Source organism: Amblyomma mixtum, chromosome 10 (assembly GCF_055824585.1).
Source record: "Amblyomma mixtum isolate Tamu chromosome 10, ASM5582458v1, whole genome shotgun sequence".
Classification (NCBI taxonomy): Eukaryota; Metazoa; Arthropoda; class Arachnida; order Ixodida; family Ixodidae; genus Amblyomma; species Amblyomma mixtum.
In genome coordinates this window covers 165,855,347-165,877,833 of record NC_143021.1, presented here as the reverse complement: position 1 = coordinate 165,877,833, position 22,487 = coordinate 165,855,347, and the positions used below count along the sequence as shown (strand labels likewise).

Below are 22,487 nucleotides of genomic sequence, written 5' to 3'. Positions count from 1 at the left end.
CTCTGGAGGAGTTGATATTATTGTCAACAGTGGTGTTGGAACATATGAAATTGGACTGCAAACAAAATATGAAGCAGTGGCAGTCAGTGTTCTTGATTACAAAACAATAACAATATGCTCTATATATCTTCCACCACATCTCACTGTAGCACTTCATGATTTAGAGGCACTTTTTAAACAGCTACCAGAGCCATATCTGGTAGTAGGAGATTTTAATGCACATTCCTCTTTTTGGGGGAGCGATCAAACAGACAGCCGAGGGCGTATTTTAGAAGGTTTTATTTTGTGCAATAACGTCTGCTTGCTCAACACAGGGAAACCAATATACTGCTCTCCGAGCTCAGCAAATATGAGCTGCCTAGATTTATCTTTTATCTCTGCATCTGTTTTTACAGATTTTAAATGGGACGTCCTCGATAACCCTTACGGAAGCGATCACCTTCCTGTATTAATTAGTCTATCATCGTCACCAAAAGTCATCCCGAGCAAACCACGTCGCTGGAAGCTACACTTAGCGGATTGGGCGCTGTTTAAAGACATGGTCACTCTCGAGGAATCTTTTGGGATGACCTTAGTGTCGATGAACTGAATGAATGGTTCACAACCTGTATTATTACTGCTGCGCACCAATTTATTCCCCAATCCTCAGGGGTCGTACAACATAAACATAAATTCTGGTACACACAAGAATGTAAGGAGGCAAAAAAGAAACAAAACAGAGCCTGGGGGACTTTTCGGAGATACCCAACGCATCAGCATCTCGTAAATTTTAAAAAGGCGAAAGCCAATGCACGCCGCATCCGCCGTGATGCCGAGAAGACCTGTAGAAACTATGTATCATCTATCAATAGTTCAATTACATCAAAAAGATGTGGGAACAGGTGCATAAATTAGACGACAAATTCTCTCCCTTTACAGTACCATTTCTAACAGCCCCTGGAACACAAAAAAGTATAATGAACAGGCTAACATACTAGGACAACATATCTCTGACGTTTCAAGCTCTTCATACTATACACAGTCATTCTTAAAACACAAAAACACAACTGAAAAGCAGAAACTTTCAACGACTGGCAGTACAAACGAAACATACAATACATTATTTACAATTCAGGAGATTCAAAACGTACTGTCCTCCGGTAAACAGACAGCACCTGGCCCGGATGAAGTACATTATAAAATGCTTGCCCACCTGTCCGAAGCTGCTGTAGGGGCACTTCTGCAATTTTTCAACAAGATATGGGTGTCCGGAAAGATTCCGGAAGCTTGGAAAAAAGCAGTTATCGTACCGTTCTTAAAACCTGGAAAGCCGCCCACCTCCCCTAATAGTTACAGGCCCATAGCTCTTACAAGTTGTATAGCAAAATCATTTGAAAGTGCGCTCAACGTTAGGCTAATGTTCATTCTGGAATCACGTGAACTCCTTGACATCCACCAGTGCGGATTTAAAAAAGGATGTTCGACAACTGACCATCTCGTACGCTTAGAATACACAGTCCCAGAGGCGTTCATACACCAACAACACTGTCTGGCAGTCTTCTTTGACATGGAGAAGGCGTACGATACCACATGGAGATATGGGATTCTACGCGACTTAGCAGATCTTGGCATCCGGGGTAGGATGTTCAACTGCCTGAAGGATTTCCTGTCAGACCGATCTTTTCAGGTGCGCTTGGGTGCAACCCTTTCGAAGAGCTTTGTCCAGGAGAATGGGGTACCGCAGGGCTCTATCCTAAGTACTACTCTTTTTGTCGTGAAAATGAATTCTATAGCGAAAATAATTCCCAGCTCCATTATGTATTCCGTGTATGTCGACGACCTTCAGATTGCTTGCACGTCCTCCAGCCTGTCAACGTGTGAGAGGCAGGTACAACTCACATTAAACAAGCTAGCAATTTGGGCCGACAAAAATGGGTTCAAGTTCTCTCCACAGAAAGCAGTAGCTGTTGCTTTCTCGCTTAAAAGAGGCTTGCAGACCAATCCGAACTTACACCTAAATGGAGCCACACTACCGGTAAAACAAGAACATAAATTTTTAGGAATAACATTTGATAAAAAACTTACATTTCTGACGCACATAAACAACTTGAAAGTAGAGGCCTCCCGTGCAATGAATATCCTTAAAGTCCTCTCAAGGAAACGCTGGGGATCTGACAGAGCATGCCTCCTTCATATCTACCGTTCTCTAGTGCGCTCATGTCTAGATTATGGGAGTATAGTGTACGGTTCGGCAAGGCCTTCATACCTAAAAAGATTAGTTCCAGTTCATAATCTAGGTATCCGCCTTTCTTGTGGAGCATACAGAACGTCTCCGGTAATGAGCCTTCATGTTGAAGCAAATGAGCCGTCACTAGAAGATAGAAGAAAAGCACTTACATGCTCATACATTCTTAGAATTAGGTCGCGAACAAAACACGTGTGTTATTTAATCGTTACAACATGTCCCTCTCGAATAATATTTACAAGTAAGCCCCAAGCAACCGGGCCTTTGCTAATGCGGTTTGAGGAGATCTGCCGAGAACTTGACTTATCAGAAACATTACCAAATGTTGCAGAACGTTGCGACGCATTTCCCCCTTGGTACAGTTTTCCGTTGGTCTGTGATATAAGTCTTACACAGTTCAACAAGAGACAAACTCCACCAGAACACATCATACAAGAGTACAAGAGACAAACTCCACCAGAACACATCATACAAGAGTTCCTTACATTAAATGAAAAATATGATAGCTACACCGCGTTCTACACAGACGGATCGAAAACTACAGGTTATGTTGGAAGTGCAGTAGTGGAAGGGAACTGGGAAAAAATAGTATGGCTTCCTCAGTGTGCATCAGTTTTTACAGCCGAGTGTTATGCTGTGTTTCTTGTTACGGAGAAAATAATAATAAGCAACAACATCGAAAACAGTATTATCTACACAGACTCCCTCAGTGTACTGAAAGCACTACAGTCCAGAAATGCAGTCATGCCATGAATAGGTAAGGTCTTACATAACATAACAAGGATCGTAACACAAGGGCATAACATAAAATTATGTTGGGTTCCAAGCCATGTTGGAATTGTTGGGAACGAGAGAGCGGACGCATGCGCTGCTCAAGTCCACAACAAGGAAATGCAGAAAATAAGCATGCCACATAATGATTGCATGAAGCTAGTTCAGAGCATATTGAGGAACAAATGGCAGAGCACATAGAATAGTCAGATAAATAACAAGCTACACTTAATAAAACCAATATTAGGAGAATGGAAATCATGGTCACATCAGGAACGCTTTTTTGAAGTTATTTTATGTCGTTTACGTATTGGACACACGCACCTTACCCACAACTTTCTACTAACAAAACAAGACAAACCTACCTGTGAAAAATGCGGAGATGAACTCACAGTAACTCATATTTTAATCTCATGCATAGAACTTGAAACACTCAGAAACAAGTTTTTTACCGCGTTTTACAACCAACACATCCCTTTTCATCCGTCATTGATTTTAGGTGAAGATGCTCTTATTGATAAGTCAAGTGTTCTTAACTTTTTAAAAGAAGCCAATGTACTAGAAGAACTCTAAATTTCTACCCTGTGCTTTGCAATTTATTGACGCACCTCAGCCACCCTCCCGTCGCGAGAAGACGGCTGAGGTCACTATTACATCGGTTGGGGACCTCGAGATCCTGGCACAGCCAAGGATGGCTGCTGAGGTTGCCAACCCTTTTTAAAGCATTTACCATAGGTCTCTTCTAAAATTTTCTGATATTTTTACTAAGTTGCACGAATTAACTTTTTAGGCCCTTTACACCGCCGTTCATTTAGACTTTTGTATAACATCTATCTAGAATTTTCTATACCCGGAGCTTGGCGCATGATAGCCTTAGTCGCTTATGCGCCAATAAACTCAACTCAACTCAATTCATTATCTCGTGCTGTGGATGTTTTGGACACGAACTTTCCCAGGCAGTGGACTGGGCGTGGTGGACCGACTGCTTGGCGTCCGAGGTCACCAGACTTATCTCCCCTGCACTTTTTGTCTGGAGATACGTGAAAAATAAGGTGTATGCCACGCACCCCTCCGGCCTCGATGACCTGAAGCCTAGACCTGAGGCCTGCTGCCAAACGCACATTTTTCCAAACTGACCTCCCCAAGATCCTAACAAATAACCCGAGGAAATTCTGGAAAGTATTAAACCCTGAACAGGTGCCGGTCATCACACTTGCTAACCCACTTGGCGAGATGACCAGTGGCATTGAATGTGCTAATACTTTTAACGCCGCTTTTTCATCCGTTTTCACACACGAAACTGATATGCCACTTTGTACCGTAACTGACAACTTGAGTTCGCATATGCCTTCAATCATCTTTTCTGTGCACGGCATTATATCTATCATTGAAAATATGAAGATGTCGTCTTCTGCGGGTGCTGATGATATCATCCCCAAGTTCCTAAAAAATACTTGCCATGCTTCCGCAGCGTATCTGTCAAAACTGTTTCCACAATCACTTTCCACAGGTAGCATACCCAGTGATTGGAAGGTGTGGAAGGTTGTTCCGGTCTTCAAATCAGGTAACAAAGAATCACCCCTTAATTACCGTTCCATCTCTTTAACTAGTGTGCCATGCAAAATTGTGGAACATGTCATTTATTCTCATATAATGAACTTTCTTGACTCTATAATTTTTTTTTATCCTGTTCAACACGGCTTCCGTAACAACCTATCGTGCGATACACAGTTGGCTATTTTCATCCATGACCTGCATGTGAACCTTGACTGTAACCTACAAACTGACGCAATATTCCTGGACTTCGCGAAAGCATTTGACAAAGTACCCTACAAACGCTTACTACTAAAACTGTCCTGGTTAAACCTTCATCCTACCATATTACAGTGGATAAGCGAATTCCTGGCTAACCGCACCCAGTTTGTTAACGTTAATAATCAAGCCTCTAGCTCTATTCCGGTAACATCAGGTGTCGCGCAAGGATCAGTGCTTGGTCCGCTATTATTTTTAATATACATTAATGACCTTCCAACGCATGTCTCTTGTAACGTCCGTATTTTTGCCGATGACTGTGTCATATCTATCGCACTATCAACAACGCCTCTGATCAGTTCGCCCTCCAGAATGACTTTTATTTATTTATTTTATTTCGTGTACCCTCAGGGCCAGAGGCATTATAGAGGGGAGTGGTTACAAAAATTTAAGAAAAAAAAATGTACAGTGCAGCAAACTAATTAGTAATACAAAAATGATTGCTCCTAGTTATACATCATTAGCTGTTGGGTTCTTCGTGTGCTGGTTAATAGTATATAATACACAAAATACACAAAATACAGCGCAGCAATACAGTGAAAAACAAACAAACAAAACGCTCGTACAAAAAACAACAAGAATATAGAATTAAAAAAAAAGATGATGCTCCTACTTATACAAAGTTTTCTAATGCTGTTTTGAAGCGTTGGTTGTCAGTAATGGTAGCGGTAGATGCAGGAAGGTGATTCCACTCAGCAGCTGTGCGCGGAAGAAATGACTGAAACATGGCATTGGTTTTGCAAAATGGAATTCCGACTTTGTTATTGTGATCTAGCCTTGATGAAATGTATTGGGGAGGGGAGATCAGTTCGTGGCGAAGTGAAGGATGATAAAATATCTTGTGAAAAAGTGAGAGTCTAAGGGCTTTACGGCGAGATGCTAAAGATGGCAGGCTGAGATTTAATTTCATTGCAGAGATGCTGGCAGTTCGGTTATAATTACATACAAGAAAACGAGCTGAATTATTTTGGACCATTTCTAATGAGTGAGTTAGGTTTTGTTGAAAGGGATCCCACACTGCTGCAGCATACTCTAGCTTTGAGCGGACCAGTGTCTTATATAGAAGTAGTTTTAGGGAAGAAGGTGCCTGAGAGAAATTACGTTTTAGATATCCCAGCATGCGATTAGCATTATTAATTACGTAAGAAGTGTGAATGGACCAAGTGAGGTTGCTAGTAATATGGATACCAAGATATTTGTAAGAAGAAACAGGATCTAGAGGGACATTATTAAGGTGATAGGAAGGTAGCTGGCCGGATGTTCTTGATACACGCAGAAATTTATATTTTTTGATGTTTAATTCCATTGACCATGATTGGCACCAAATACAGATAGCGTTAAGGTCTGATTGAAGAGAAGATATGTCATCGTCGCAAATTATTTCCCTGTAGATGACGCAATCATCTGCGAATAAATGAATGTTAGAGGAAACACAAGAGGGTAGATCATTAATGTAAATTAAAAAAAGTAGAGGACCAAGTACCGACCCTTGAGGTACGCCGGACTGTACTTTACTTGGCTGCGAGGTTGAGTCATTAGCAGAAACAAATTGCGAACGGTTAAAAAGAAAGCATTCGATCCAAGCAAGCAGTTTGGGATCAATGTTAAGTTGATGTAACTTAAACATTAGAAGGTTATGGCATACTTTATCAAATGCTTTCGAGAAATCTAAAAATATACAGTCGGCAAGTGAACAGCGGTCAAGGATGACGTTTAGCTGATGCGTGAATGATACTAGTTGTGTTTCATATGAATAAGTCTTGCGGAAGCCATGTTGCGATGGTGAGAAAAATGAATTATATTCGAGAAAGCTAGCTAGATTTGAGGCAAGGACATGTTCTAGAATTTTACATGGGATGCAAGTGAGCGAGATAGGCCGGTAGTTAAAAGGACAATGCTTGTCACCTGATTTATGTAGTGGGATCACCTTCCCTACCTTCCATTCAGCCGGCAAAGAACTTTTTTCGAGCGACTGCTGGAATATCTTTGTTAGAAAAATGGAAGAATAACAGCTCGTGGTTTTCAAAAATTTCGCGTTGATTAAATCGTGCCCAGGAGCGGAAGATGGTTTTAGAGACGAAATTATTGATTCGATGCCTTCTGCTTCAATGGTTATGGGAAACATTGCTGGATAAACATTGTTGTGCGTAGATTGGGGCGTAATATTGGTAGTTGAAGAAAAGTTGCGCAGGAAAAGTTCGTTAAGTACAGACGCACATTCGTTAGCTGGAATAACATTGGAAGAGCTGTCAATCAAGGTTATCATGTCATCCGCTTTGGGGTTAATCACACGCCAGAATTTTTTTATGTCGGTTTTAAGCATTGATGGCAGGGTATTATGAAGAAAGTTATTCTTTGCTTGTTTAAGCGCGGTTAAATACTCATGGGCTGCCAGTTTGTATTTAGTCCACCGTGTTATGCTAACAGAACCTTTCGCAGATTTGTAGAGACGCTTTTTTTTAATCAGCCTACAGGAGTGGTCTAGCAACTGGCTCAAGGAACTAAACCCCAATAAATGCAAACTCGTGTCATTTTACCGAAAACGTAATCCGGTCCTCTTCTCCTATAAAATCTCGCACGTCAGGGTAGAATTAGCTCAGACTTACAAATACCTCGGAGTAACATTGTCCAATGATCTAACCTGGAACGCGCATGTCACTAAAATCATATCATCCGCTAACAGAAGCCTTGGATTCTTAAAACGACATCTACGTCATGCGCCACAAAACCTAAAATTACTTGCCTACAAATCACTTGTCCGTTCTGAATTAGAATATGCCTCTGCTATTTGGAGCCCTAACCAAAATTATCTAATAAATTCCCTAGAATCAGTACAAAATCGAACCACAAGAATCATACATTCGAGCTATTGATATAATGTCAGTATATCAGCACTAAAAGCAGAGGCAGGCTTAACATCCCTGGCTTGTAGGCGTTGTATTACTAGTATGTGCTTGTTTCACAAATTTTATTTCAGCTCACTTCGTCGTCCTCTCTACATCAATCCGCCGGCACGCATTTCCCTCCGCATTGGTCATCCCCTTCAAGTAGCCCGGCCATGTACGCGTACATCTACATTTGCATCGTCATTCTTTGCACGCTCAGCCAAGGACTGGAACAGCCTTCCACACGACATCGCCGCAATCACCTGCCCATCAACATTTGCGAACTGTTTAGCTGGTACCTTTAACAGCGAATATTTGTATCTTACGTTTTTTCTTTGTTTATTCAATCTGATTTTTCAATGTAACCCACCCCTTATGTAATACCCCCAATCCTGGGGGCCTTTAAGGTAATAAAGTGAAGTGAAGTGAAGTGAAGAATTACTGTGCCCTTGACAAGCATTCCGTAGGACATGAATGAGCGCTCTGTCCGCGTGATGAAAGATTGTTTTTCCTGTGCATTGTCATCGAAGGACAGCTTTTAGAGCAAGTGATTGTAATGCTCTTGTATTGGACAGGCGCGATGGAAATAAATGCGAACAAAGCAGAGCACAGGTGCTTCGTTATTCGTATTTCTTTCCATTGCGCTTTTACTTCGGTGGTAGCAGAATTTTTTAATGAATGCATTACTTTTCACCCAGCACTTCTTTTAGATGACAATACCATTGTTAACATACCTTCTCTTTCTAGCTTTATAAAAGAAGCAGGCCTACTTGAGAAACTGTTAATTTCGATCCGCTGGTTCACTTTATTAGATGACACACCTCAGCCACTTTCTCAGTCTTGACAAGAAGGTTGAGGTGTTTATTCAACTGGTTGGGAGCCTTGGGATCCTTGCCCAGCCAAGGATAGGCTTTCAGACTACCTGACTTTTTTTAAGGCTTTTAACACCAGCCATTTCTAAATTTCTTTTCCTCGGTTATTGCTACGTAGTACAATCTTTGTAGGTCAACGACACCACCGATGATTTTTCACATTTCTGAAAATTCTGGAAAAACTTATTCTATACCTCCAGTTTGGCTCATGATGGCCTTAGATGCCTATGCGCCATAAAACACAACTCAACACATTGTCCAGCCAAGGATAGTTACTGAGCTTACCCAGCCCTCTTTAAAGCTTTTACTAGTAGCCAGTTCTAAAATTTGTGTATGTGTTTACAAGGCACTATTAATGTTTTTGGGCCGTTACAGCCGGGATGATATTTTGCATTTTATAATATTCAACAAAAAACTTTTCCAATACCTTGTGCTTGGCACATGATGGCCTCAGTTGCCTTTGTGCCATAAAACCCAACACAACTCTTCACTAAGACCGGCAACCCGCCTTGGACAGTAGGAGTCTTCCTGCTGATCCTTGATAAGCTCTTCTCTGCTGAATGCTCTCTCGATGGGAACTTTCGCACCAACGAGATGCGCGTGCAATCGAGCGGGACTTTCTTTCGCTCGGCTCCGCTCTGCAGACGCGTGGGGCAGTTGCCGTGCCGGCTCCTCCTCTCCGCCGTTTGGGGAGGGGTCATTCACAGGCGCGCGCGACAACGCGTCGGCAACCCTGTTCGTAGCCCCTTTTCGGTAGCGCGCCTCGAATTGGAAGCGCTGAAGCATTAGGGCCCAACCCGCGAGCCTTCCGCTCGACTCACGAAGACGGGGTAGCCATGTCAAGGCCATGTGGTCGGTCTCGACCGTGAACGTGGTGCCTTCCACGTACATCAGCGTCAAATGAAATGCGAACCGCGGAAAGCCTGGCCACAGGTCCCACTTACTCATCAGCCTGGCGACAGGAAACACAGGCGCGCTCATCCGGTTTGCGATGCTTTTGCTTGTGTTTTCTTTGACGTTCGTTGTCGCTTTTTGCCACTGGAGCGCCACAATCATTCTTTCTACGTATGGAAGCTTGAGCAGCCCGGTTTCGCTGGCGGCAGCGGCTCTAGCCCGCGTGGTTCAGAGAAACGAGCGTTCTTGGCTCGCTTGCCTGCCGCGCTATAATTTCTTGGCATCGTAGACGGTCGCTGATAACACGGCGATGACGGAAGCAAATTCAAAGCGCTCGCTTCACCCACGCGGGCCAGAGCCGCGCCCGCCAGCGGAAACGCGCTGCCCAAGCTTCCATACCTAGAAAGAATGATTGTGGCGCTCCAGTGGCAAAAAGCGACAACGAACGTCAAAGAAAACGCAAGCAAAAGCATCGCAAACCGGATGAGCGTGCCTGTGTTTCCTGTCGACAGGCTGATGAGTAAGTGGGACCTGTGGCCAGGCTTTCCGCGGTTCGCATTTCATTTGACGCTGATAGTACATCTCGAACCCTCGTAGTGCGTAGGTTATTGCCAAGCATTCTTTGTGCGTCACTGGTTAGTGGCGTTCGGCCAGCATCAGTGCACGGCTGGCAAATACCACGGGTCGCACTTTTTCATCCTCAGTCTGTAGTAACACTGCACCCACTCCGAAATCGCAGGCGTATCACGAATTTCCTGTTTAGGTCTGGCACTTTCAGTGACGCGGTGTCGGCGATGGCTTCAGCCAACTGACGAAAACTCGTTGCTCTTCCTCTCTCCATTGCCACTGGGCAGCCTTCTTTAACAACTTTGGTAGGGGGGCTTGCACGCTTATGCAGTTGGGAATAAACTGGCGGTAGTAGCCGACCATCCCGAGAAAGCGGCGCACAGCCTTCACGTCGTTCGGCGCTGGAAATTCCAGGGCCGAGCGAAGTTTTTCTGGGTCCGGGGACACTCGTCCGCGTCACACGCGGTAGCGGAGTAGGCTAACTTCTGCTCTGCACAGCTGCGTCTTGGCGGGGTTGAGATTGAGGCCTGTCGCTCTGAGCTATCTCAGGACGTCCCCGAGATGATCGTGGTGTTCCTCGAAAGAACGGGAGTAGATGACGGTGTCGTCCAGGTAGGCGAGGGCGTGATGCCATTTGGCGTCGCCGAGCAAACGGTCAATCGGGCTTCCGGATCGAAAGGCATTCTAACGAATTCCTAGAGAACCCTGTGGTATGTGAATGCCATTTTGCACTCGTCTCCTTTTCGCATCTCTACTTGGAGATAGCCTTTGCTGGCGTCCAGAGCAGAAAAATACAGCGCTCCGCCAAGGTTTGAGACGATATCATCAATGATTGGGAAGGGGTACGCATCCTTCAGTGTGGCTGCATTCAATCGCCTGTAGTCCACGCACAAGCGCGAACTACTATCCTTTTGGGGGACGAGTATGAATCGCAATCCCCTGGGACCCGTTGAGCGGCGAAAAATTCCCGCATCAAGCAGTTCTTGCAGTGCTGCGTCAACCGCCTGCCGTTTGGTGGGCCTGTCCGGTCTGGGATTGGATTTCCAAGGCTGCGCGTCCTCCGTTTCGATGCGGTGCTGCACCTATTTTGTGCAGTCAGGGCAGTCCGTAAATAAAGTTTTAGCAAAGCGGGTTTACTGTCCTCTCCGCTCGCAATTCCCAGCGGAGCTACAGCCTAGCGTCGCACAAGAATTGAGTTTTAGCGCCGCGTCCCGTCTTCCCCGTTCACTCAAGCGAGGAGTTCTGTTGCGCCCCCTAGTGATCTTAATTAGAACTACCAAAAAATGGTTTCTAGCAAGACTGTCTAATTTATGAGTGAATAAATTAATAATAGTTGATTACTTTACTGTGTATTTTTGGCAACAGCAGTGGTTTGGTTTTAGCAGCGCTGTTTTCGTATTACGAAAAATAGAGAAATTTGCCATTGAGGGAGCCAAGTCAAGACCACGCAAGCCATTCCTCGGAGCGCGTTGTCGTGAGCGTGTGTAATCGTTGGGTGCGCCTGCGGGCATCGTGTTCGAGTTTTCCCCTAGTTTCCTTCGCAGGTTATCCTACACCGCCTGTTCGCAATGCCGAAAAGCATTCTACAAGACACGCTCCTGCTCTCACAGTTGAGGTGGTCCGAAATAGAGGACTTGTTACGCCTAGAAGGGTTTGGACAAAATCGCCGTGACTGCTTTCCGTGCACGGGTTCATGAACACCGATACGATGGGCAGTGGGGTGTTTCGTACTACGTTTAGATTCGAGAAAGGCGATACACGCAGGCTGCAGCGGGCATTGCTAATACCCGATGCGCTGATCACTCCGAAAAGGGCGACAGTGCCCGGGGATGAGGCCCTCTGCATCACCTTACGTCGGCTCGCGTATCCGAACCGCCTCCGCGACCTCGAATGCGTTTTTTCGCGGCGCAGTTCGACCCTACGTCTGTAACAAACACAGTTCTTCAGCACTCGGAAGAGAAATTCTTCCATCTCCTGGATGATGTCAACAGTCAGTCTTGGCTCAACATTGATACATTGGAGTGGTTTTCGCAGGTAAGGAGCAAAACGCAGTAAAATTGCTCAAATGAAAATTGCTTACACAATCGTCCTACTCTATTGAGGCCATTCACGCCAAAGGAGCCCCGCTGGTGAATTGTTGGGGGTTAATCGACGGTACGGCGCGGCCAATTTGCCGGCCATCGAAAGACCAAAAGGTCTATTTCAGTGGGCACAAACGCGTCCATGCTCTCAAATACCAGGCAGTCATGTACCCGAATGGGATCATCTGCAAGTTAGGCGGATCGTATCCAGGCAGCAAGCATGCCGACGGTGAGTGTGAAAACGTGGGCGCTAAAAGCCCTAACGAGCATACACTGTGTAACAAGCTGCTCCTAATCCCGCAGCTTGGAGGCCGGCTTTTTCTGTGCTAATTTTGAGGCATGGTTTCTTTTTACAGCCGTCTAGGTAACTTCGGGAAGAGCTATGTTTAGACAAAGTTGAAAAGCCTAGTCAAAGGTCAAAGCTATTGCATATATGAAGACCCGGCCTACCCACTGAGGCCCCTCCTGATGAAGCCTTATGTCGGTGGCCATATAACACCACAAATGATAGCGTTCAAGCGTAAGACAGGCAGTTGAGGGGGGAGGGGGGGGGGTTCGGGAAGATTGTTGGAGTGTTTGCCTTTTGTGACTTCAAAAATAACCAAAAGGTCTACCGCCAAAATGCGCCAAGGATCTTCAAAGGAAGTGCCCTCCTAGCCAACCGCCACACATGTTTGTACAGTGCCCAGGTTTCACAGCACTTTGGCGTCAACCCCCCATCACTTGAAGTGTACCTAGCCCCTCGCTAATGCAACACTTCAGCATATAAATTGGGTGCCATTTGTCCATTATACGTACTTCTGTTTATACCTCGAATGTGTCTTTGTTGGGGATTTGAATATAAATGCTTCTCCAAATAATATTACTTTTTTGCATTTCCAAGAGCTCTTTGAGTCGTATGGTTTTTCAAATGTGATTAGTGATCCTACTCGTTTCACTTCAAATTCTGAAACAATACTTGACCTGTGCATTACAAGCTTCTGCCCCGATGAAGTCAAATCAGGTACAATTATATGCGATCTTACTGATCATTTACCCATTTACTGTCTGATACCTTCGAAGCAAAAACGCTCTTTTCTGGAGAAAGAAATATTGATTAGAGATTACTCGGAAAGAAACATGTTAAAGTTTAAAGAACTCATTATGCAACAGGACTGGGATAGCGTTACAAAGGAAAAGGATTCTAATAACGCTTATAAGGCATTCTTGATGTTTTTTATTTCTGCGTACAATGCATCCTTCGCTTTTAAAACTCTTAAGAGACACAAGAGAGCAAGAAAGCCCTGGATCTCGCACGACCTGTATAACAGAATAAAAAACCGCAACATCCTTTTTCAAAAGTTTTTAGACACACGAAGTGAAGGCGATCTCCGCGTATTTAAGAAAGCGAGAAATAAATTGAATGCTGATATTAAAAAAGCAAAGAGATCATACTATGTGAACAAGTTTTCAAATATTGCAGGAAATCCCCGTCTGATATGGCAAGCAGTCAGAGACATCACGTGTAAATCAAACTCCCCAAAGCGGGTTTCTTATCACAGCGAATCTATGAGTGACGAACAGGTTGCAAACCTGTTCAACGAACATTTTATTAACGTGGGTGCTTCCGCAAATGACTGCGATGCGATACCATGCGAGGAATTCGTCAAAGTACATTGTGAAAATACTGTATTTTTGTCCCCAACTGATGAATATGAAATACTGGACGTCATTTTGGGTTTAAAGAACCATTGCGCCTCTGGAGCTGACGATATTAAACCCGGTCCACTAAAAGCCGTGGCAGAAATAGTTAATAGTCCCCTTACACATATTCTGAACCTTATTCTTTCCACCGCAGTGTTCCCAGACGCAATGAAGTTAGCTCGTGTGGCTGTTATACACAAGGGCGGTTCCACTAACGATATGAACAATTACAGACCAATATCTGTGCTCCCTATCTTTGAGAAGGTAGCGGAAAATATTATACATAAAAGACTAGTAAGCTTTCTGAGTGTAAATAACATAATATCAAGTGAACAATTCGGCTTTAGAAAAAATAAGTCATCCGAAATGGCCCTTCTTGAAGTGAAAGAACATATACTCGAAAACATTGAAAGGAAAATATTTACACTCGGAATATTTCTGGATTTTAGAAAGGCTTTCGACTGTGTCCAACACGACGTGCTTTTAAAGAAGTTGCCATTGTATGGCTTTCGTGGCAACGCATGGTCTTTAACAAAAAGCTACTTAACATCTAGAGCCCAATTCACATGTATAAATGGCGCAAAATCCGACAGCAGACTTCTAAAACAGGGCGTACCTCAAGGGTCATTACTTGGTCCGACATTATTTTTACTATATATAAACGACATTGTAAACATAATAAATAACACTAAGTTAATTTTATATGCAGATGACACGAATGTGTTTTTCTCGGGCGCTGACGTTGTGGACGTGTTTCATCAGGCCAACGAATGGTTAACTGGACTGAACTTATGGCTTCATTCGAACAGACTCCAATTAAACACAAGTAAAACTAAATACATACTGTTTAGACCGAGGGGAACCCATCCACCCACGAACTTGCACTTAAAATTTCATAACATTACTATCGAACAATCGACTACAGTTAGATTTTTGGGGGTAATATTCCAAGAGAACCTTTCATGGACGCCTCACGTTGACGCACTGCGTAGGGACCTTGGGCGAGCCGTGGGAATTTTAAACAAGATAAGACACCATGTTCCGTCTGCTGTAAAAAAGCAAATCTACTATGCGCTTTTACATTCACGCTTCTGTTACTGCTTCCTAGTATGGGCTACAACGACGAAGACAAATTTGGATCGTCTTTTCTCTTTGCAAAAGCGAGCAGTGAGAGCAATAGGCAATTTGGATCTTTCGGAGGACACTGCACCTCATTTTAAAGGTAATAAAATAATGCCCATTCACAAACTCCATAAACACAAACTGGCCCTGGAAATTTCGCGTCTTCACCAAACAGATATAACATTTCAAACTAAATATCATGCGCAACCTGGTCCTTATTATCTACGACAAAACTTAATACCAAGGCCCCGTTCGCGTACAACATACGGTGATCAAAAACTAAGTTATTTGATTCCAGATTTCCTCAATGCGCACCCTGAATTAGCTGAGATACTATTTACTGCCACCAAGGTGCAACGACTGAGGAGAACACTTAGAGATTTTTTCTTAAATGAAAACTAAACACCATGCTGTGTTGATAACTTCGTTCGCCTTCACTCCGGATCTTTACCTTCACTGTGATGATTGAAGACGTGCGCACATACATCACTGTTTTTCATAACACCATACCACTGATCCAACTTATTGTTTCTATGTACCTGTATTTTTTGTGTTTTTTCATATCATGCAGTATTGTTGTTCCTTTTGCTTTGTAATTATTGTGCTTATGCTATGTTGTTTCCGCCGCAGCCAAGGGGGGCGCGGCCCCGTCAGGCATGTCTATTGCCTTTTGTCGCGTCCCCCAAGGCATTTCTGTAACGGAATGTCTTAAATAAAGAAACAAAGAAAGAAAGAAAGAAAGAAAGAAAGAAAGAAAGAAAGAAAGAAAGAAAGAAAGAAAGAAAGAAAGAAAGAAAGAAAGAAAAGAAAAGGTTCCTCTGCACTGGGCTCCTTGAGCTATAGTCGAATACAACTAAAGAACGAAGTGGCTTTTCCCCGACACAGGACCGCTTCTAGACCGATTTTCATGAACCTGCTAGCGTCACAATGCAAGGAGGGGACTGTCCCCTGTCATCTCCCACTCCGTGCATTGCCGTGCTAGCAGCCTCATGAGAATCGGCCGTAGCCATTGCTTGAAGGGGGTCCTTTAACGGGAAAAGTTGCTTCGTTGTTGAGTCGTCTCCAATTATAGTTGTGAAAACAGTACTGAAGAGATGACATTGTTTTAACCAGTGTACATATACTTGTCTGCAAGGTAGAAGCACGTGTACTGTGCGATGTCAGTGCATGTTAATGAGCACCACGTGGTCGAAATTTTCCGCAGCTCTCTACCGCGGCGCCCATCATAGCTTGAGTTGCTTCGGGACGTTAAACCCCACAAACCACAACCACATCATTTCCACTTGCAAGCAGTGAATGAATATTCCATCAAGATTTACTGCGAGTGATGGCCTGCACATGTTAAGGTGCTCTTGATAGCTACACGAAAAATGAACATGACCATCCACACATGTTTGCTATTTATTATTCAAGCCCCTGTGGTGCTGTTTTCTTCCAAAAATTGCTCAAGCCGGTCCAGGAGGGCAAGCAGACGACTATGATCTTTTTCCTGGCGTTGCACATCAAGGCAGTGGCTCTCTTCTTCAGGAGCCAATTTCCTCTCGTCGAGGGCTAGCCGCTGTGTTGCTAGTGCAAGCTCTTCTCTGCTGAGATGATGCTCGCAGTTATCACGGCGGGCCAGGAGCTCCAAGCCCATTGCTTGTAGCGCTCGGACACCTGCTGGGATAACAAGAGGAAAAATCTTAGCAATGTTGTTTAAAAACACATCAGCATGAGGTCATACAGCATAATTTAGTGCTCAAAAGTCCTCTGTGACTTGTAATGTCTTCTCCAACTAAACGATGCATGTATAGGAGGGAACTCTAAACACACCAAAAACAAAAAAGCTGCGTACATGCATGTGCACAACTCCCCTTGGGCTGTATATTTTTGACGGGGGGTGTACACCATTTTTCAAAGTGCTGTTTGGATGTTTATGCATAGGGTTTGGACATCAACTTTTATGTAACAAAGATTCTTACTTTTTTCAGTGTTTATTTCAGAGGATAACTTTGTGTTTTTTCAGCGAATATTATATATTCGACTAATGATTTACTGACTTTCTCTCGGTGATTTAATGTGCCAATCTTGTCCGCTCAAAACTAACTTGTAGTCTATCTCGGCATTCACTTAACAGCAATTAGTGCACAAATGGCAGTACCTGTAACTGTGCCTCAACTTTTATGTATTTCTTTTGTGTGTTTGTGCGTGAGTGTGTGTTGACTTCTTTTGCTTGTTGAAGTTTCGACCAGTGAAATGAATATGACAAGATGTGCATTAAAATTTTGCCTGACCAAATCTGAAGCAGCTGTTTCGCGTGAATTTTTGTTGGATTACGTCTACATAGAATATTATTACACATGCAAGAAAAAGTTGCAATCTTTTAAGGTGTAGGACATAGGTTTGCCTGCGCCACACTCGATATAAGTGCATCTTCCACGTATACAGCACACAGATTCCTCACAGTCAAAAATGTTTCCTGCAAGGGTAATATATGTAGAATTACTTGAGATTACTACCTGAGCATACTGCCCGCAAGCTGCTTTAGACCACTGTGCAGAGCTGTCTTACCTGTTGTCCCACCCCGCCGGCACAGCTGCTTTTGTTGCGGTTCTTGTGTATTGCGCGTGCGAGACGCAACACTGCTCTCCAAAAGACAGCAGCTCCATTTTCGCAAGCTGTGTTGTCCTGCTGCTCACTTTGCGGGGACAACGGGCTCGGTGGGGAGGGTGGTGGCCACTGCTCAGACTCGCACAAGGTCATGAGCAGCTGTGAGGCTGCTAACCCACACTCTGAAAAAAAAGCACAGTGCCGAAAGTAAAGGTATGAGTCAAGTAACAAAGATGCTAAATGGTAATAAACTAGGATAGCAAGGAATAAAAGCCTTTCACAGTTTGTAAATGCGGTACATTATGTACGCATACACCTTTATACAGCACATTTAGACTACATCGAAATTCGTCGCGTGTTGGTACGCACTTAATAATGCAGTCCTGCAAATACAAAATTGTGTGCTAAACAACATCTCAACATGCAGAAGCTTGCACTCGAGGATTCGCGTCGAAATATGCGAGAGGAAGGCTACACTTGCCGTTCGTCTGACTGTCGTCGGTCTGACTGCGCTCCGCAACAGATTTATTTATTTATTTATTTATTTATTAGTTACCTGCATCGCCCCGCAGGGCATTACAGCAGGGGGGTACAGACTTCATTATGGGTCTAAAACAATTATTGCAGTGCATGGAAAAATGCTTCATTGGATGTAATACATACAATGCTCGATGGCAAACTGTTCCAGTCCCGAACAGTTCTAACAAAAAAAAGAATAACGCAAGACGTCACCCTTGCAAGAAAATTCCCTGACCTTCAAGCAGTGGTCCAGTCGCTTTGATATATAATGAGGTGCCTGGATATATTGTTCGCGGGTTATGCCAGGTTTTGAATAATAAATCTCATGGAAAAATTTCAATCTGATGTACCTTCTACGGTCCTTCGACTCTTGCCAGTTTAGTTTTCGTTTGCTTTCTGTCATACTAACTTGCCGATTATAATTACCAAGAACAAATCTAGCAGCCCTATTCTGAATTTTCTCTAATTTTCCTACACACTCAGATGTGTGTGGGTCCCAGCAAACACATCCATATTCAAGGATGGAGCGTACATGACTGAAATACAGCTGTTTTTAAGTTACTTGGTAAATGGCTAAAATTCCGCCGTAGAAAACCCAAACGTGATGCTGCCTTATTCGCAATATAATTAATGTGCTTATTCCATCGTAAGTCCGATGTAAAAAAGACGCCTAGATATTTAAATGACGTGCTTATGTTTAGAGTAAAATCACGAATTCTATACCTATACGGATGATTAGCACGTTTTCTTGTGAAGGTGACGTGAACAGTTCTGTTTATATTTAAGGACATGTCCCAACGTACACACCAGTCTGCTACAGTATCTAAATCAGTTTGCAGGATTTGCGAATCAGAAGTGGAATTTACTACTCTGTAAACAACACAATCATCGGCAAACATCCTGAATGAAGACTGTATGCCAACTGAAATATCATTAATATACAGCAAAAACAAAAGTGGTCCCAATACTGAGCCTTGGGGAACTCCCGACGTAACTGGTGCATACTGTGAAGAAATATCGTTCAGAACAACAGCCTGTTTTCGTAACGACAGATATTCTGCAATCCATGCAATTACTTTACAATCCAGGTTATACGCTTTCAATTTAGAGAGAAGACTGTGCGCGACAACATCAAATGCTTTGCGGAAATCCAAGGAAACGCAGTCCACAACTTGTTGCTTATCGATTGCCGATGCTAAATCATGAACGAACTCTACCAGCTGCGTACTGCAGGAAAATCCACGCCTGAAACCATGTTGACTAGTGCATAGGAGATTGTGTTTGGTGAGATGGGCCATAACGCAACCATATATTACATACTACATAATTTTACAGGTTATGCTGGTTAAGGAAACGGGTCTGTAGTTCTGAACGGAGTTTCGCATACCACTCTTATGTATGGGCACGACACGCGCTACCTTCCAATCAGCAGGCAAGTCGGTTTCATTAAGAGACTTCTGGAACAGCCGAGTGAAATACAGACATAATGTACCCGCACATTTCCTTAAAATTGCGGCAGGAATGTCATTAGGGCCACAAGCCTTAGCCTGATTCAAATCCTTCAATAATTTACGCACACCGTCAACACAAAAAGTAACTTCCGGCATGCAATCTATTTCAAGAGGTAATGCAAAACAGACAGAACGTGAACTAGGTGGCAAAAACACAGATGAAAAATAACGGCTAAACATTTCAACTTTAGACTCATCATCATGGATGATTATCTCATCATTTTGCAGAGCAGGTACTGAGCTGTCATCCTTACCATTACGCTTCACATATCTCCAAAATTCTTTGGTATCTCTGACATGTTTTTCTCCTAAATTCGAAAAATACAAGTCTTTAGGGATGTGAGACTTCTGTCTGAATTCATTTTTTAATGTTTTCAGCAAGGCCAAACACTCTGGCGATTTAGACAACTTGTATCTTCGATAGATTCGTCGCTGTCTGCGAACAAGGGCACGTAACTCGGTGTTAAACCAGGGTTTATCTCGAGCTCTCTTACTTGATATAACGCTTGATGGAATAAAAACTTCACGTAATTCGAGCAGTTTCTGTTTGAATGTATTCCATAGCTGTTCGATATTTAAGTTATCCGCGAGTTCATCAAAAGTTGGAAAGAACGAATCGAAAGCAGCGCTAATCGCCTCGTAGTTGGCCCTGCTGTAGACATAAATCTTTCGCCTAGGTGGTTTTGCAACCTTCACATAGTGAACTAATAAATCTGCTAGAATAATATTGTGGTCGCTCAAACCATGCAACACTTGTACATTGCATATAACATCAGGCACGTTACACAGCATGAGATCGAGTACGTGACCAGTTCCGTCCGTTCGTGATGGCTCATGCACATACTGACAAAAGGTGTTGGAATCTAAAATGTCAAAAAAAGTTGAGTATAGATTCCCTCTAGCTATATCTCTTGGTTCGTCAGCTGACCAGTCAATGTCCGGAAGGTTAAAGTCCCCCCCTAAAACAAGGCATTCATTGTTAATGGTTTCAAGAAAATTAGATAAGCCAACTAGCGGCTTTACAGAAGGACCAGGAGGCCTATAAAATGACCCAAGAACCATTGCTTTCCCGTTCGGCAATCTTACTTTGCAAACAACCAATTCAGTTTCACTATCAGAGAATTCCATTTGAGCACATGGGACACTTTTATGGACCAAAATAAACACTCCTCCGCCACGTGCACAACGGTCGCGACGAAAACACTGGTACGTGTCAGGAAATATTTCAGCGCTTGAGATGGTCGGATCGAGCCACGATTCTGTTCCCAAAACAAAGGTCGGTTGGACGGTACGAAGAAGAAAGTGAAAGCCATCAACTTTATTTTTGATACTGCGGCAATTGATTGACAAAATGCTGACTGGGCGCATCGCAGAATGAACAGTGGTTTGTCATTGTTCCCGTACGGTGCCGGCTTCACTGTCCCATTGGAAACGCCTACTACCCAAATGAAGCGTATCATATTTCAGAACTGCTTTCACGCCTTTTTCGCCATTTTGTTTGGCATAATCCCATAATTTCTTTCCCTTATCACGGAGAGTAGATAAAGAAGTCTCTTTCTCCCTGCGCCAATCACATCTCAGCAGCGGCCGATATCGATGCTGAGAGCGCTTTGCGCTTCACAGGTACCGAAGCGTTGGCCTTCCTTAGAACTGTTTTCGGCATATGCGAAAATTCGCGCGCCATATCGGACACTTCCTGAAGAAGCGGCTGCAGCTCATTGTAATCTTCTTCAGTGCCGGATCTGAGAAAGAAATACAAGACGCGGCAGCTTGGTTATGTGTTCGCGCAGGTCAGACAGTAAAAGTAGTAGTAGTAAGCGCAGTAAGAAGAGGAATGCGCACAAATCTGTCCACTACAATCAACAGGATCACTACCACTGCCGCATGCCAATAGAAGTAAACAGAGAGGGAAAAACAGATTAAAGGAAAAGCAAAAAAAAAACACGGGCGTCGTAGCCACGTCGGGCGCCGTAACGACAAAGTCGGCTGTGAGAAACAAGTAACGCACACAATACTCCCACGCAACACAAAGCTAAACCTCAAAACACATCAAGAATAAAGCAAAACCACTTACTTTCGCAGGTTTACTCGGTCTTGCTGCCTGAAATATCCAATGAGCAGGTCCACTCTGCCCCGCACGGCGCGGATAGTCAGCCTGCGTTGCACGGCGGCCCCTACGTTCTTCTGAACGGTGTGCCACATCAGCGGGTTTTGAAAAGGATTTAACCTCACCACCTCGCGCAAGGGGCACAGATCCTCTCTGATTATAAACCTCCTTCGAGGTTTTCGAATCGAAACGGGGTCCGTGCGTTCACCGGAAGGGGCTACACATGAGTCTGCAGCACTCGCGCTGGCGGCCGTCATGTTGGATGTGTACGTTTGGTTCAGCTAGCGCGAGCCCAGAAGGCTTTGCGCGAGGCCCGCTCACCGCGCCGCTCCGGGCTCCGCTTGGAACGCGCGGGAGCGGTGCCGAGGAGCCGTTCCGCTTGCGCGCTCCCGCCTAAGCGTATGGCGAATGCGCAGTAGCGCTCCCGCTAGCTGGCTGAGCGGAGCGGACGTACAAACCCGCTCAGCTAAACCTCTCTCCTCGAAGTCGCTTAACAAGAAGATGCGGCCACGCTCACGCTCCGTCGAGTCACCCGCGTTTGCGAGGAGAACGTGTAATTTGGCATCCTTGTCCACAGAAAACACGCGGGGACGGGAACAGGCCGCAGCTACTGACTTCAGCGGCTGGGGGGGGGGGGGGGGGGGGGAGCGTTGTTCTCTAGAGAGGCATTCCTCCTCTCCACTTCGGCTTTTGACATCTGAGCAGTCGCGGAGGGTGCGGTAGCGAACGGCTTGAGTGGCGTGAACGGGCTTTCCCGGTTGCCGATATGAACCGTTGCCGATACCGTTGCCGATATCAACCACGATTCCCGATTTCACAAAGAAATCTCGCCCGAGAATGACGGGGAGCG

The 22,487-nt window shown here is 44.2% G+C and overlaps 1 protein-coding gene and 1 pseudogene across 1 annotated transcript in view; one reads left to right on the top strand and one right to left on the bottom strand.

Moving 5' to 3' along the window:
- LOC149327643 (solute carrier family 52, riboflavin transporter, member 3-B-like) overlaps nt 1–22,487 on the top strand; it is a 105,866-nt gene that overhangs the window by 4,082 nt on the left and 79,297 nt on the right. The gene's annotated exons all lie outside the window — the stretch shown is intronic.
- Nucleotides 16,320–17,653, bottom strand: LOC149327645 (uncharacterized; annotated as a pseudogene).